At 38.3% G+C, this 16,801-nt stretch overlaps 2 non-coding genes across 2 annotated transcripts; both read left to right on the top strand.

Moving 5' to 3' along the window:
• The first annotated feature begins 7,295 nt into the window (after positions 1 to 7,295).
• On the top strand, positions 7,296 to 7,402 carry LOC148801297 (small nucleolar RNA R71). Its single transcript, XR_016084876.1, has one exon. It is a non-coding gene; the product is annotated as a small nucleolar RNA R71 (small nucleolar RNA).
• An 8,451-nt stretch (positions 7,403 to 15,853) lies between these two features.
• On the top strand, positions 15,854 to 15,960 carry LOC148801296 (small nucleolar RNA R71). The gene has a single exon (XR_016084859.1). It is a non-coding gene; the product is annotated as a small nucleolar RNA R71 (small nucleolar RNA).
• Positions 15,961 to 16,801: the final 841 nt, after the last annotated feature.

Genomic DNA, 16,801 nt, shown 5'->3' with positions numbered 1-16,801 from the left:
GGTGACTCCCCTGGTGGGATAGTTTTGGTGAGCACTTAAGCCCTTATTTTAAGTTTGATTGCCTTATTGTTAATTTAAGTTGTGAGAACTAACTGTAAAATAGTCCTTTGTTCTAAGGTAGATTGCCAACGATTAAGCTTAAGCCAGCTAGGATGTCTTGGGCATTGATGAAGCGGAGCGAGAGGTAAATCATGGCTATATTCCATTACCTGTTTGATGCGTATTTGCTACACTAGCAAGTGCACTAGCCGCTCAAGTAATAAAGTGATGAATAGAGTATCGTTTCCCACGAGGACTTATGTAGCAACTACTAGTAGTATATCAGCCTACTCTTATCTGATTAATCGAATTGTATGTCTACTTCAAAACTGAACTCTAATTTGTTTAATATTTCCTTCCAGGATATATCAAACCTACTTCTATCAAGTAACCCTTTGATTCCTCTATTAGAGTTCTCGAGATAGAAAGTGCACTAAGTTTTATGAAAAACCTGTATCATCAGATGAATCATGCATATATATTCCTATATACCATTCGGTTCACACTATGAATTATTTAGTCTATTATATGAACTCCCCTTCCGATTCATTCACATAAACCAAATCAACTAAGAGGTGGCCAAGCTCCTAATTGCATTGCGCATAATAACTCATAGACAATATGAAAATAAAAACAACTTGGTTAAATTAAATAAAAATCAATCCTTGGTCGTGGTTAGGCTTTCCATAGCCCTAGCTACAAATAAACTAGTTCATGGTAAAGGAAATTAAACAAACAAGGTACAAGAAAGAACTCATGATGTCACCCTTGAGGTTGAGATCGGCGAGCATCTCTTCTCCTTGTCACCGCCCATCTCCTTGTTTGTCTCCTTCTTTTCCGCCACCTTCCTCTGTCTTTTTTTTTTTTCTTTTGGAACCCTTCTCTTTATATAATACTGGAAAGATAAGGATTCCCTATAGATTATCTCCTATAGGATAGGATTTGAATTTTCCTAAACAACTTCCTCTTCTTAGCACAAAAATAGGAATCTAGATATGGATCAAATCTTCCATCTTATCCTTCCAAAATAAAAGGAAATTCTTGGGGTGAAATCGCCTAGCAATTCGCTCCTTTCTTTGTTCGTCGCCTCCTTCCTCTCTTCACTTCAACTTGCGCCATAGATGGAGATTTCCACCAATTGGTATTTAATTCTTCAATTCCAAGCCCATCTTACCTGCAACATTAATTTGGCTTCATTGAATATCAAATTTAAATAGAATTTATAAATTAAGCACAATTTCTGTCAAAATAAAAGGAAATTATCTACAATTAATATATACACTTTGCACTCTATCAAATTCCCCCATACTTAACATGATGCATGTCCTCAAGCATACCTTAATCCAAACTTAATAATTTTTCTATTTTTCACTTCTTTCTCCTTCTTAACTCATCAAAGAACAATCTCAAATCACCATTCTTCATGAACCCAAGTCAAATCAACAATCAAGGAAAACAAGCAATTCACAGAATGAACTTTTTAGCACTAAAATAAGCACTCATTGTCTTAACAATCTCTCTTAAAATAAAAATGCAACAAGATTCAAATACCCTCTCATTGTTTTCACTCTATGTACTCAAGGTGTTTAAGGTATCATTAGACTGTCAACTCAAAACAAGGAATGTTATTACCATAAGCTTGCTTATATATCACATCTCCACCACTAAGCATGAGTTCAATTTATTAAAAATAAAGGTGAAATGGGACTCGGGGTTCTAGGGGTGAGTGCATTTTATGCTCCATCTCACCCTTTTCTTTTGCTTTTAGTGTAAGTGCATTTTATGCTCCATCTCACATAGTTTTTTTTTTTTTTAAATAAAAACAACTTGCACTATATTTCTTCGAGAGCACTACAACTTTCATTCTAATCCATGAACTCATTAATGTGGTCTCAACATGCATAACAAAGCAAGTTCTAGAATAATCAAAACCATGCTTGACAATCACTCAATCAAAAAATTGGCTCATAAGCTCACATAAGGGTTAAATTTCTATTGAATCTTGCCCAATTTTCTTTTAATTTGACCATTCAAAATAGTGTGGTACCTATCATAGCAAAAAAATCAATTATTCATGCTTGCATCCTATCTTGTCTATTCAACCTAGGCACATAATTCATGATAATTTGAAGTCATTCAAAAATAAGTTTGAAGGGAGCAGAAATTTCAAAAAGAAAGGATAAAAAAAAGTGACGATTAAAGCATGCTAGAGTTAACACAAAAATTATCAAGTTCCCTCCCCCACACTTAATGTATACATTATCCCCAATGTATCAAGCTCACCCATAACTTTGAGTAAAATAGGAAAATTTAAGGGGACTTCCCTGAACGACGAGGTGGGGGGGGGGGGGGGGGGGGGGGGCGGAAAATGTTGAAATCCTATAGATGTGAAATGGGCTGCCAAATTTGTCTCCGTAAATCAGCTCGTGGAGGCGCATTCGATGCGGAAGGGATATCTCGATCTTCCTTCATACCTAACTCATCTTCAGTGCCCCTATCTACTTTGTGGTGGAAGATAGAACAGGAGATCACTTTTTGTAAACCACGACCATGTTTTTATAAAAAATGTTCAAAAATCACAGCTATAAATAAAAATAACCGAACAAAAATAATTGAACTCGATGGGTTGCTTCCCACAAGCGCTCCTTTTAAGTCATGAGCTTGACTTTGCTCTTTCTTTCACGGTTGTTGCAAGGAAAGAGTGGACCTATAATGAATAGGTTGCTCCCCTTCGATGTAATGCTTCAAACTCTACCCATTCACTTTGAATGTGCCGCCATTACCATTCTATAATTCCAGCACTCCATGAGGGAATACCTTAGCCACTACAAATGGTCCACTCCACTTGGTCTTCAACTTTCCAAGAAATAGCTTGAGACGAGAATTAAAGAGCAGAACTTTGTCTCCCTCCTTAAATTCCTTCCTTGCAATACGGGAGTCATGCCATGCTTTGGTTCTTTCTTTGTAAGTTCGGGCATTCTCATACACTTGATTCCTCCATTCTTCTATTTTATCACCTGCATCACTCAAATCAAAATTCAAAAATTTGATAGCCCAGTAAGCTTTATGTTCCAACTCAATGGGTAAATGTCAAGCCTTACCAAAAACTAATAAAGACATACCTATTTGGGTGTTGAATGCAGTACGGTAAGCCCAAAGTGCATCATCTAATTTTAAGGACCAATCTCATCTAGATGTGCTAACTGTCTTTTCTAAAATCTGTTTTAATTCTCTATTAGAGACCTCCACTTGGCCGCTAGTTTGAGGGTAGTAAGGGGTTGCAATTCTATGGGTAACACCATATTTGTTCAACAAATGCTCGAATTTTTTATTACAAAAATGCTTTCCCTCATCACTTATGACAGCTCTAGGTGTTCCAAAACAAGTGAATATAAACTTTTTCATAAATTTAATAACAACCCGAGCATCATTAGTTGGATATGCGCATGCTTTCACCCATTTACTCACATAGTCCACAGCTAAAAGTATGTATGAATTATTAACAGACTTAGGAAAAGGCCCCATGAAATTGATGCCCCAAACATCAAAAATTTCACAAACAAGAATATTGTTCAAGGGCATCTCATTTCGACGGGAGATATCACCTGTCCTTTGACAATGACCACAAGCACTTACATAAGAGTAAACATCCTTGAAGAGCAAAGGCTAGTAAAAACCGCTCTGAAGAATTTTTGAAGCAGTTCTTGATGCTCCATGGTGACCTACTGCTTCCTTGTCATGGCAGAAACTTATAACACTCCGCACTTCCTCCTCAAGAATATATCCTTATCATTCCATCCATACAAATTTTATAAAGGTAGGGTTCATCCCACAAGTAATGCTTCACGTTAGAGAAAAATTTCTTTCTGTTGATATGTCAAGTGAAGTGGCGCCACCTTTCCTGCCAAAAAATTAGCAAAATCAGCAAACCAAGGTTCATTTTTTATGTTAATCGCATACAATTACTCATCTGGGAATTCATCATGCAATGGGAAATCATTAATGTTTTCAACATAATTTTCATCAAGCCTTGATAAATGATCAGCTACTTTATTTTCACTACCCTTCTTATCCTTAATTTCTAGATCGAATTCCTACAGTAGCAAAATCCATCGCAGCAACCTGGGCTTTGCATCTTTTTTAGCAAGTAGATATCTCAAAGCAGCATGATCAATGAGCACGATGACTTTAGACAAGAGCAAATAAGATCAAAACTTTTCAATAGAAAATATTACTGCAAGTAATTCCTTTTCAGTAGTGGAATAATTTCTTTGTGCATCATTCATGGTCCTACTTGCATAATAAATGGTATGAAATTTCTTATCTTTTCTTTGCCCTAAGACTACACCTAATGTATCATTACTTGCATCACACATGATTTCAAAAGGTAGTTCCCATATAGGAGCTGATACAATGGGTGCTTGAATCAATTTTTCCTTGAGAGTGTTGAATGCATGCAAACAATAATGATCAAATTCAAAAGGTACATCCTTAATTAGAAGATTTGTCAAGGGTTTAGCTATTTTAGAAAAATCCTTAATAAATCGTCTATAAAAACTTGCATGCCCAAGAAAACCCCTAATTTCCTTTAAGGATTGAGGTGGAGGAAGTTTTCAATCAGTTCTACTTTAGCTTTATCCACTTCAATGCCCTTGGGTGACACTTTATGCCCTAGAACTATCCCTTTGAAGTACCTGTTCTAAATTATGTAAGTACACATCGATTGATGATCCATAAACGGAGAAATCATCCATAAACACTTCCATGAAATCAACAATGAAATCACCAAACAAAGACATCATGCAATGCTGGAAAGTAGTTGGTGCATTACACAATCCAAATGACATTCTCCTAAATGCAAATGTTTCATATGGGCAAGTGAAAGTAGTCTTCTCTTGATCTTCAAGCGCAATGGGCACTTGAAGATAACCATAGTAACCATCTAAGAAATAGTAATATTCATGCCTTGCAAGTTTCTCTATCATTTGATCAATAAATGGCAAAGGAAAGTGATATTTCCTAGTAGCCTCATTCAATTTCCTATAGCCTATGCACACCCTCCAGTCAGTTATTGTTTTTGTGGGAGTCAATTCATTATTTTCATTTAAAATTATAGTGGTCCCACCCTTTTTTGGCACAACTTGAACAGGACTTACCCTTGCTGAATCAGAGATAGGATAGATAATACCTGCTTCAAGCCATTTAAGAATTTATGTCTTCACTACCTATTGCATTTTAGGATTTAACCTTCTTTGTGGTTGTGCCTTGGGTTTGCAGCCTTCTTCCATCAAGATTTTGTGCGTGCACACCAAAGGGTTAATCCCTTTTATATCGGCGATGCTCCATCCGATAGCCAATATATGTTGCTTGAGCACCCTTACCAAATTTTCCTCTTAGAGACCTGTCAAATTAGAAGAAATAATCATAGGTAAGGTGGAACTTTCTCCCAAAAATATATATTTCAAATGAGAAGGTAAAGATTTAAAATCTAAAGCTGGAAGTGTTTCAATGGATGGTCGCAATTGCTTGGCAGAGGTCAGTCCATCCAGTGGTAGAAATTTTCCTTGTCTTGGCTTGAACCCTTCTTGACCAACCTCCAAATAGTTCAAAACCTCCTTAATTTCTTCATCCAAGACCTACACGTTTTCACAAGAATTATGAATGCAGCTTTCTAAAGGATCATCTAATTTAGATGCGTTGATTTCAGCTGCCCAAACATCAATGCAGTCGATTGCATATATTTCATGTTTAATTGTGTTAGGATACTTCATGGTCTTAAATACATTAAATACTACTTCTTCACCATTGATCCAAAGAGTAAGTAGACCTTTTTGCATAACAATTAAAGCATTACTAGTAGCAAGAAAAGGTCTCCCTAAAATCAAAGGCATTGTCCTATCTTCCTCCATATCCAACACAATGAAGTCAGTAGGTATAATAAAATTGCCCACTTTGACTAAAACATCTTCTACTATTCCCCTAGGATATTTAATACTTCTATCAGCTAATTGTAAGGTAATAATAGTAGGTGTTAGTTCATACAATCCAAGTTTTTCAAAAATAGAATATGGCATTAGATTTATACTAGCACCTAAATCACATAAAGCATTCTCAAACTCAGTATCTCCTATGGTGCAAGGAATAGAAAAACTCCTTGGGTCCTTGAGCTTTGGGGGCAATTTATTTTGAAGAATTGCTTAGCACTCTTTGTTAAATTTCATCATTTCGCACTCCTCCCATTTCCTTTTATTTTACATCACCTCTTTCAAGAATTTGGCATATCTTGGCATCTGTGACAATACATCAAGAAGAGGAATGTTAATATGTATTTTTCTAAACACCTCTAGAAATTTTTCGAATTGTTTATCCAAATTAGCTTTCAAAACTCTTTTAGGGTAGGGGAGAGGAAGTTTAATAGCATCTAAATTTAGTTTAGGTGTACTCTCTTTGATCTCCATTTGTGCATCGGCTACCTTAACTTTTTGATCATCATCCTTGATCTCGCCAATAGTCTTTCCACTTCTCAAGGCAATGGCATTCACTTGCTCCCTTGGGTTCTTCTTTGTATTGCTAGGCATCGTCCCTCTCTTCTTTCTGACAACATGTTCATGATCTGCCCCACTTGAACTTCTAAGTTCTTAATAGATGCCTCTTGATTTAAGAATCTCTTTTCGTGATCTTGAAGTTTTGCTTCAGCAGTATTAATGAACTTAGAAATCATGTCCTCTAAATTTCCCTTCTTTTCTTGTGGGGGCGGCTGTTGTTGAAATCCCATGGGTTCTTTTTGTTGATTGTTATTCCACGAAAAATTTGGATGACTCCTCCACCCTGGATTGTATGTATTCGAATAGGGGTTGAAATTTGGCCTGCCACCATGAGAAACGAAATTAGCACTTTCTTGTGAAGCAAAATGATTACCTACCTAACAATCAGATTTTATATGTCCCAATTGGCCACAAAGGTCGCATGGATTACAAGATGACACATTTATTGCTACAACACTAAGATTGTCTAATTTTTTATTCAAACTAGCAAGCTGAGCAGATAAAGCTGTGAAAGAATCTATATGATGCACTCCCCTTCGATCAGTTCGGTCATTATTCCATTGGTAGCTATTTGATACCATTTCTTCCACTAGATCATAGGCTTCTTCTGGAGTTTTTCTCATGATTGTGCCTCCTGCCACTGCATCGATAATTGAGCGATTAGATGGAGTAATACCATTATAAAAAGTTTGAATTTGATGCCAAACTAGTATTACATGGTGAGGACACTTCCTAAGTATCTCTTTAAATCGTTCCCATGCCTCATACAGAGATTTCCTCTCTAGTTGAACAAATGTAGTGATATCATTGATCAATTTTTCTATTTTAGAGGGAGGAAAATACTTAGCCAAAAATTTTTGAGTCAAGTCGTTCCAAGTAGTGATACTTCCTACAGGGAGTGAGTTAAGCCAATCCTTAGCTCTATCACATAATGAAAATGGAAAAAGTCTAAGCCTAATTGCATCATCACTAACTCCCTTATGCTTGAATGTGTCACATATTTCTAGGAAGTTAACAATGTGTGCATTAGGATCATCACTCAGCAACCCACTAAACTGAATACTCGTTTGGATCATTTGGATAATCATAGGCTTGATCTCAAAATTATTGGCTTGAATCGTCGGCTTGCTGATGCTAGAAGTAGCCCCATCAATTGATAGAGAAGCATAGTCCAAAAGAGTTCGATTTGCTTCATCTGCCATCTCTTCCTCAACTTCTTCTGCTGGTTCGCCTTCTTCGACCTTCTCTCTATCTTTACTTTTGTTGGCTCTTTGCAGTATGCGAAGGGTTCTCTCTATTTCAGGGTTGAATTCTGCTAGTTTTTTGCCTCTAGTGCATGTCATATACTAATTAATCTGAACAAAGCAAGAATTTGAACACATTAAAAAAAGAATAAAATCCAAATTAACCAAGGTTAACAAGTTCTAATATTATTTTAGGATTAAATCCCCGGCAATGGTGCCAAAAACTTGATAGTTATAATTATATAACCCTAGCAAGTGCACTAGTTATCAAGTAGTATAAAGATATCGTTCCCTCGAGGATTTAACAAAATAAGTACTAAAACTATAGTTTCCCTTAATTATTTGGACAACTGAATTTTGGATTTAGCAATTTTAACTACTAAAAATTAAAGATAAAAGAAATAAAAACAAAGGCAATCAATGACTGAACTTCCAACGATCTACTTGAAAGTGCCAGGACTATTGGTCCACCTAACCATTCCAATGAACATCAATTTATTCAATTAGCCAAGATAATTTATTATTTTCATCAGCTGAAGTTTTTCCTAATTTGTTTAATATTCCCTTCCAGGATATATCAAACCTACTTCTATCAAGTAACCCTTTGACTCCTCTGTTAGAGTTCTCAAGATAGAAAGTGCACTAAGTTCTATGAAAAACCTGTATCATCAGATGAATCATGCATATATATTCCTATATACCATTCGGTTCACACTATGAATTATTTAGTCTATTATATGAATTCCCCTTCCGATTCATTCACATAAACCAAATCAACTAAGAGGCGGCCAAGCTCCTAATTGCATTCCGCATAATAACTCATAGACAATATGAAAATAAAAACAACTTGGTTAAATTAAATAAAAATCAATCCTTGGTCGTGGTTAGGCTTTCCATAGCCCTAGCTACAAATAAACTAGTTCATGATAAAGGAAATTAAATAAACAAGGTATAAGAAAGAACTCATGATGTCGCCCTTGAGGTTGAGATCGGTGAGCTTCTCTTCTCCTTGTCACCGCCCAGCTCCTTGTTTTTCTCCTTCTCCTTTTCCGCCGCCTTCCTCTATTTTTTTTTTCTTTTGGAACCCTTCTCTTTATATAATACTGGAAAGATAAGGGTTCCCTATAGATTATCTCCTATAGGATAGGATTTGAATTTTCCTAAACAACTTCCTCTTAGCACAAAAATAGGAATCTAGATATGGATCAAATTTGCCATCTTATCCTTCCAAAATAAAAGGAAATTCTTGGGGTGAAACCGTCTGGCAATTCGCTCCTTTCTTTGTTCGCCGCCTCCTTCCTCTCTTCACTTCAACTTGCGCCATAGATGGAGATTTCCACCAATTGGTATTTAATTCTTCAATTCCAAGCCCATCGTACCTACAACTATAATTTGGCTTCATTGAATATCAAATTTAAATAAAATTTATAAATTAAGCACAATTTCTATCAAAATAAAAGGAAATTATCCACAATTAATATATACATTTTGCACTCTATCAGAACTACCATTCTTATCACATACATAACAGCCAAGGAAGGGGAGAATATGAGATTCTTCAAGTTCCAACTTTCACTCCCTTTCAATATGTAGATCAGCTCCTTGATAGCCAAAATTAACCATCACTTGTCCCTTTGAACCTTAGCCATCACCAAATTTTTTTTTCTTTTTTTTCCCCAATTTTTTGGTGCGAGTGCATTTTATACTCTATCTCACACTATTTTTTTTTCTTTTGGTGTGTTCATTTTATGCTCCATCTCACACTGGTTACAGGCTTGAGGCAGATAGCAATACTCATATTCCAAGTTGCTAGTTTTACTATTCAGCTCGGAATAGCGGAGTTAATTCTTTTGTAGTTGTTGAACCTCATGCATTAACATTTAAGATGTGACTAGCTCGACTGATCATTAATAATGCAATCAAGTGCCTCATACATATGAAGGTAGTTAGGGCTGGTCACGATGAAAGTCATATTCAGCTCCCTTAACCTCATGCATTGTGCTATGTTGGATCATTCATAAGAATAAAAACTGACACATACAGTGGTCTCCCTTAACTCATTGTATTCCCTCTTTGAATTTACCTAATAAACAACAATGATCTTAAGGGGATTTCTAGTTTATTTGGTTATCAATGCATGTATATAAGTGTTGGGATGATTGAGGTGCATAGCCTCAGCCTAACTCCCCTACACTTAAGATGAACATTGTCCTCAATGTTCCTAGTATTAGGGAACACAATAAATATATCAAGCAATGAAGGTAATAACATGAAGAACATTATCAAGTAAGGAGAGGGGTTTAGAGGACTTCCTTGAATATCATTCTCAAATTCTGCAATAGTTCTTTTAATGGAAAGCCTCTAGCTGTTAAGAATCACATTAAACTAGAAAGAGAGATCAGCAACTTTATGCAATTAACATCCTAAAAAGAAACTAACTAAACTCAAATGCTATGAATGAGAAAAGCAGAAAGCAAGTAAGACAGTTTATGACTAAGCATCTGAATTGGGATGTCTCCCAACAGCCTCTTTTTCTCTTGGGTTCACCATGGTGTTGCTTGGTACAGTGCCCAGTATCCTTGCTGAAATCAATTGTGCCAACTGCCCAACTTGATTCTCCAAGTTCCTTATCGATGCTTCGTTATTCTGAAATCTTGTTTCAGCACTAGCTATGAACTTGGTTATCAGCTCCTCTAGGTTAGATTTCTATTCCAGCTGATAGAAGTTTTGGTGGAAGGGCTTCGGTACATGTGAAGGGATGAGAGATCCATCGTATGGATGCCCAAAGATTGCAGAATAAGGGTTGGCCTGAAATCTGCTTACTACACTTACTGCTTGAGCTATGTCACGACGAGTGCACAACATGGTATACATGATGCTCCCTACGGCAGAGGCATAGGGAACTCCTTTCATGCCATCAATCTCCTCAGAAGTCTTGGGAGACATCTTCTTGGAGAGAGTGACTCCGTGCCTGAAATGAACATTTCCTTTCTTAGAGTTTTCCATGCTGTATCTTTTGACTATTTTGTCAATGTAAGCAGATTGTGATAATCCTATTATCCACTTCGATCTATCTCTATAGAGTCGAAGACCCAGTATATAGGAGGCTTCTCCAAGATCTTTCATGGAGAATTGCTGTGAAAGCCATACTTTCACTGTAGTTAACATTCCTACATCATTCCCAATGAGTAGAATGTTATCTACATACAAAACCAAGAACGTAACCTTATCACCACTAGTCTTCCTGTAAACACAGGGTTCTTCCAAATTCTGCTCGAAGTCAAACGATTTGACAACACAGTCAAAACGGATGTTCCAACTTCTAGAAGCTTGCTTAAGTCCATAAATGGATCTATTAAGTTTACATACCATGTTTTCCTGACCTGTAGTAATGAAGCCTTGCAGCTGCTACATATAGATATCTTCAGTAAGATCTCCATTCAGGAATGCAGTTTTGACATCCATCTGCCAAATCTCATAATCATGGTATGCCGCTACAGCTAGCAGGATCCTAATGGATTTAAGCATGGCCACAGGCAAAAAGGTTTCCTCATAATCGATGCCCTCTTTCTGAGTGTACCCTTTCGCCACCATACGAGCTTTGAAGGTCTCAACCCTACCATCGGGGCCCTTCTTCCTCTTGTAAATCCATTTGCAACCAATTGCTTTTACCCCGGAGGGTGGATCTACTAGAGTCCAGACTCCATTGGTCTCCATTGAGTCCATCTCTGCTCTCATGGCCTCCACCCACTTCTGGGAATCTATGTCCAACATAGCTTCCGCATAAGTCACGGGATCCTCCTCACTAGTCAGGGTTTCCACTAGGTAACTATCCTGGTCATAACCATAACGAACTGGTGGCCGGGATCTTCCTCACTAGTCAGTCCACAACCTAATTTGATTCATGTTCATTACATAGATATGGATTTTAATCTACGTTCCATTTCCATTTATTCATCTCTGAGATTTCCCTCCTTTCTCTGGAAATGTGGGAAATCACATAGGGTGCATGGAGCTAATTGTTTCAGCTGCATAACTCCACCACCTTTCTGTGAATGATCATATCCACTCATCACATGAGCTTTCCCTTTAGCCTTTGTCAGACAAGGTTCAGAGCCGTTTTCAGGTAAACCTTTCTGTCCAGTGAGTGCTTACCCATCATGTTCATGAACGCCAAGGTACTGTGAGAGAGTTCCCATTTTCTGGTGAAGCCCCTCCCACATTAGTCTATGACGCCCCTATCATCTTATGAAACACTTAGACAAGCCCAATAGCAAATAGATAGCCCATTTTCTAGTGCGTTTTCTCATTACTGAAGGACCCATCCTCATGCTAATGATGGAAGGACTTTAGAGAGTTCATCATATGAATCTCCCTATCACATGCACTCATATTAGCTGGAGGGAACAGTTAATTACGCCCTAATTTGATCTAGGTGAAACCAAAGTGGCTCCCACTGACTTTCATAAAGTTAGATTTTGGTGGGCCTAAATCGGCTAGGGTTCCGCATGTAACCTCTTGATGAGGTGTGGGGCCCACCACTGAGGGAGGTCATCCAATGACCAAAAGGGACACCATGGCAATGATGTGCATTCAGCCATGGTGTGCGCAAGAGCCACTGTCAATTGAGCATGGGCCAAGCACTTATGGCCCATGTACGTAGCACAACACACAACCATACATCACATGCAGGGATAAATTGATCCAATCAATTAATCATCTTTAGGCCCATTTGAAGCCCATTTTAAACCCATAATATTAACTATTAATATTATCTAGGTATATGGGCTGAATGGTTCAGCCCATATAGCTTTAAATGTTAAGTGGGCTTTTAGTAGTTTTAACTATTTAAAAACGGGCCTTTACAGGTTGGGCCGAATTAACCATTTATTTAAATATCAATCCTCAGGCCCATTAGTGGGAAAATTAGGGCTGACTTTCAGCCTTGATTAAACCCTAGATTCGGTCCAAACAGTTTGAACCAATCTTGGTTCGAATGGGTCTAGGGTTTGATCTTTAATTAAATCTTTAATTCAAGAAAATAATCTAAAATTAAATACTGATAAAAGAAAATCAAGAATCAATCAAACAGGGCTGTTCGCACAATCCATCCTGCAAAACAGAGGTTAGATCACAGTTTGCAGTTTCATAAACTGCAAATCGCAGATTGTAGTTCTCCCATCTGCGAAATCTCCTTCTCTACAAAATCTCCTTTTCTGCGCTGCCATCTTCGATCCAAAATAAAATAAATAGAAATCCTATTTCTATTAATAATTACATCCGATCGAATACCTAATGCATTGTGTCTAGAAAATAAAAAAAAAAATATTTACAGACCAAATGTAATGAATAAATCAAGAAACTGCAAATCTTGCAGGTTCCATGCGCAAACCAAGAATTCGATCTCCTCTGGTACGAACAGCCCATAAATCAAGAAAATCATAAAGAACAGTTCTGAATAATAATCAGATTTATGTAAAATTAATTTCAGATTATTCGCCCATTAATTTTGGGAACAAATTTCCCAAAACCCATATCTGCGCAAATCGGGTAGAACGCCTTCTGTCCATTTGCGCAGGTTCAGATCTGAAACAAATTGGTTCAAGATTTGAACCTGGCTCTGATACCACTAAAGAGATGAGAGATCCATCATATGGACGCCCAAAGACTGCGGAATAAGGGGCAAATTTAAAAAAAAAATTCTCTCCCTTCAACTGGGAATCGCATTCATTATTTAGAAAATCATATTTTCAAGGATCATTTTTGAACCATAAACTGAACCAGATCTGAACCAAAAGGAGTGGAGAGGATTATACCTAATACGGAGAAATAGTATCCCCCAACGAAGGTGTTCACGCCCAAGGAAGGATCCAAAGACTGCTCCCACTGAAGATGGCGCAGTGCAGGATGGAGCAGAATCAGCAGCGTTCTTCTCCAAGAACTCTGTCCTTCACAAGAATCAGCAGAATGGCACGTGAGCACATCTTCCTATCAATTCTTTCTCAAAGAACTGATGCCAAGATCGAATCTTGACTTCTCCCACAACTGGAGATCGAACTGGAAAACAGGGCGGCAAAAATAGGGAGGCGGCAAGAAAGAATTCTGCAGGGTTGCTTAATTCTTTCTTCTCTGATTTCAGCACTAAAGAGGATCTGAATGTGTGTCTTCTTAAGGCTGCCACTCCCTTCTTCTTTTGTTAACCTAAAAGATCAGCTCCTAATCCAATTAGGAGCTGCTTATCCAAATCATATTTGGATAAGACCTCTCTTTAGGTGATAGGAATAAACCCTTATCTTATCTGTAGATTAGATTAGCTTTCTCCTAATCTCATTAAGAGGTTTCTAGATTTGAATCACATTCAAATCTAGACTCTATGAGTGGATAGGGTCAAGACCCTATCCTATTTGCTAATCCATCTCAGAATTTGCCCCATTATTAACTAATAAAATAGCCCAGTTCGAAATGGGCTTTAGACCCATTAAGCTTATGTGTTCACTTAACCTTCCTAACTCCTGCCCAGTTGGACTTCCTTGTATGGCGTGGGACCCAAGCATTGATCTACACACATCAGCTACATGGGTTCGGCCCAGCCTTTGTTACAAGGCCTGGACGAATACACTGTTAAGTACAGTGCACCCCCTGAAACCCATCAAAGGGGCTCTATGGGCCCAACACTTACCCAAAGTGGTCCCTGGGCCAAGCCACCTTGTAACACCCAGGGACTGTGGGCAGATGCAAGATTAGCCCATCAGGTATTATCCTCAATGGTCTTACACTTAACCTCTCAGCCCATAATGATCATACACTGCCCGACAAGAGAGGACCTCTCCCTCGGCTGCAAGGAACAGTGTTGCACTCTCTACTTATATGGATCCCGGGAATTAAAACCTTTTGCAAATCATTTCGAAACCATAACATATATATATATATATATAAATATATTTTGCAAAAACAAATCTCAACGATTGAAATCGGCTGCCGGCAGTCTTGGTTTCCATCAGTGAGAGTGCATCCCTGATCATTACCTTTGTCTGACAAAGGGGCTGATCCTGTCACTATGATCACCCACTCAGATGAATTCTCAGACTGTCCCAACATACCCATGTTTTGACCTAAGGATGTCACTGATTGGTATATCAAAGACAGCCTAATTCGATACCTAGTGTAGTATCATAATCGAGTCTAGGGGTCGGGTGTAACTTTCCGATTTTGCTCATCAATCTCCAAGGTTCAATTCAATACTGAAAATGTGGTCCAGTTCAAAGATTCAATTGATCCTACTCTATATGTGCCTAGGGTCTCACCCTGGCAGCTAAGACAGGCCACCCCAACCAACTTGGTGGCACCATAGTGTCAACCTTGTCAGGATAGATCTCCCCAGACCAACCCACTAGCTGTGAACATTCTAAACTAACACGAGTCTCATTAAGTGTCCAATTGAAGGGTGTTACATAGAAACATACCAAGGGAACATGAATCAAATATGCACTTTTATTCATTTACAATAAACTCATAAAGTACATCATTCTGATTGAAGCTAAGGGCATACAAAACTGTCTAACAACATGCTGATTTGGCCATGGCTGATTTGGGTGGCCTCTCCATCCGGGGTTGAAGGCATGATGGCTCTGACTGTATTGCTGCCTTGCAAAGTTGCCAACAAATTCTACCTGTTCCGTGGACTGTATAAACTGATTGCCCACTTGGCATTTAGTGCTGATATGGCCTCCACCACACTTATCACAAGTCATGGACTGCACATGCATGGCTGCCATCTGCACCTCATCAATTTTTTTGCTAAGTGCACCTATTTGCACAGATAGAGCTATGTAGAGGACCATGCAGCTTCCTCACTTGTGCTCTCTCCAAATGTCATTGGTAATTATTGGCTATCATCTCCTCTATGAGTGTATGGGCCACCTCAGGGGTCATATTGTTGATGGAGTGCCAGTTGCCGCATCTATGATGGTCTTGTTGGCTTTGGTTAGACCATTGTAGAAGGTTTGCACTTGCAGCCATATAGGAAGTCCATGGTGGGGGACATTCCTTAACAGCTCCTTATAACGCTCCCAAGACTCATACAAAGACTCTCCATCTTGTTGAAAGAAAGTAGTGATGTCATTTCTCATCTTTGTTGTCTTGGATAGAGGAAAGTATTTGGAGAGGAATCGGCTAGCCATCTCATCCCAAGTGGCTATAGATCCGGCCGGCAATGAATTCAGCGAAGCCTTGGCCATGTCTTTCAATGAAAATGGGAATAACCTCAGCCTAACAACATCATCACTCACCCCATAATGCTTGAAAGTGTCACAAATCTCAAATAAATTGGCTATGTGAGAATTCGGATCTTCATGAGCCATGCCACAAAACTGAATTGTGTTAGACAGTTTTGTATGCCCTTAGCTTCAATCAGAATGATGTACTTTATGAGTTTATTGTAAATGAATAAAAGTGCATATTTGATTCATATTCCCTTGGTATGTTTCTGTGTAATACCCTTAAACTGGACACTTAATGAGACTCATGTAAGTTTAGAATGTTCACAGCCAGTGGGTCGGTCTGGGGAGATCTATCCTGACAAGGCTGACACTGTGGTGCCACCAAGTCGGTTGGGGTGGCCTATCTCAGTTACCAGGGTGAGACCCTAGGCACATACAGTGTAGGATTATTTGAATCTTTGAACTGGACCAGATTTTCAGTATTGCTCCTAATTGGATTAGGAGTTGATCTTTTAGGTTAACAAAAGGAAGAAAGGGGCGGCAGCCTAAGAACACACACACAGATTCAGATCCTCTTGAGTGCTGAAATCAGAGAAGAAAGAATTAAGCAACCCTGCAGAATTCTTTCATGTCGCCTCCCTGTTCTTGCTGCCCTGTTTGTCAGTTCGATCTCCAGCTGTGGGAGAAGTCAAGATTCGATCTTGACATCAGTTCTTTGAGAAAGAATTGATAGGAAGCTGTGCTCACGTGCCAT

The sequence above is a fragment of the Nelumbo nucifera genome, chromosome 3 (assembly GCF_055504915.1).
Source record: "Nelumbo nucifera cultivar China Antique chromosome 3, China Antique-T2T, whole genome shotgun sequence".
NCBI lineage: Eukaryota > Viridiplantae > Streptophyta > Magnoliopsida > Proteales > Nelumbonaceae > Nelumbo > Nelumbo nucifera.
Note: the sequence above shows the minus strand (reverse complement) of the source record. Positions and strands in the feature narration are given on the sequence as shown.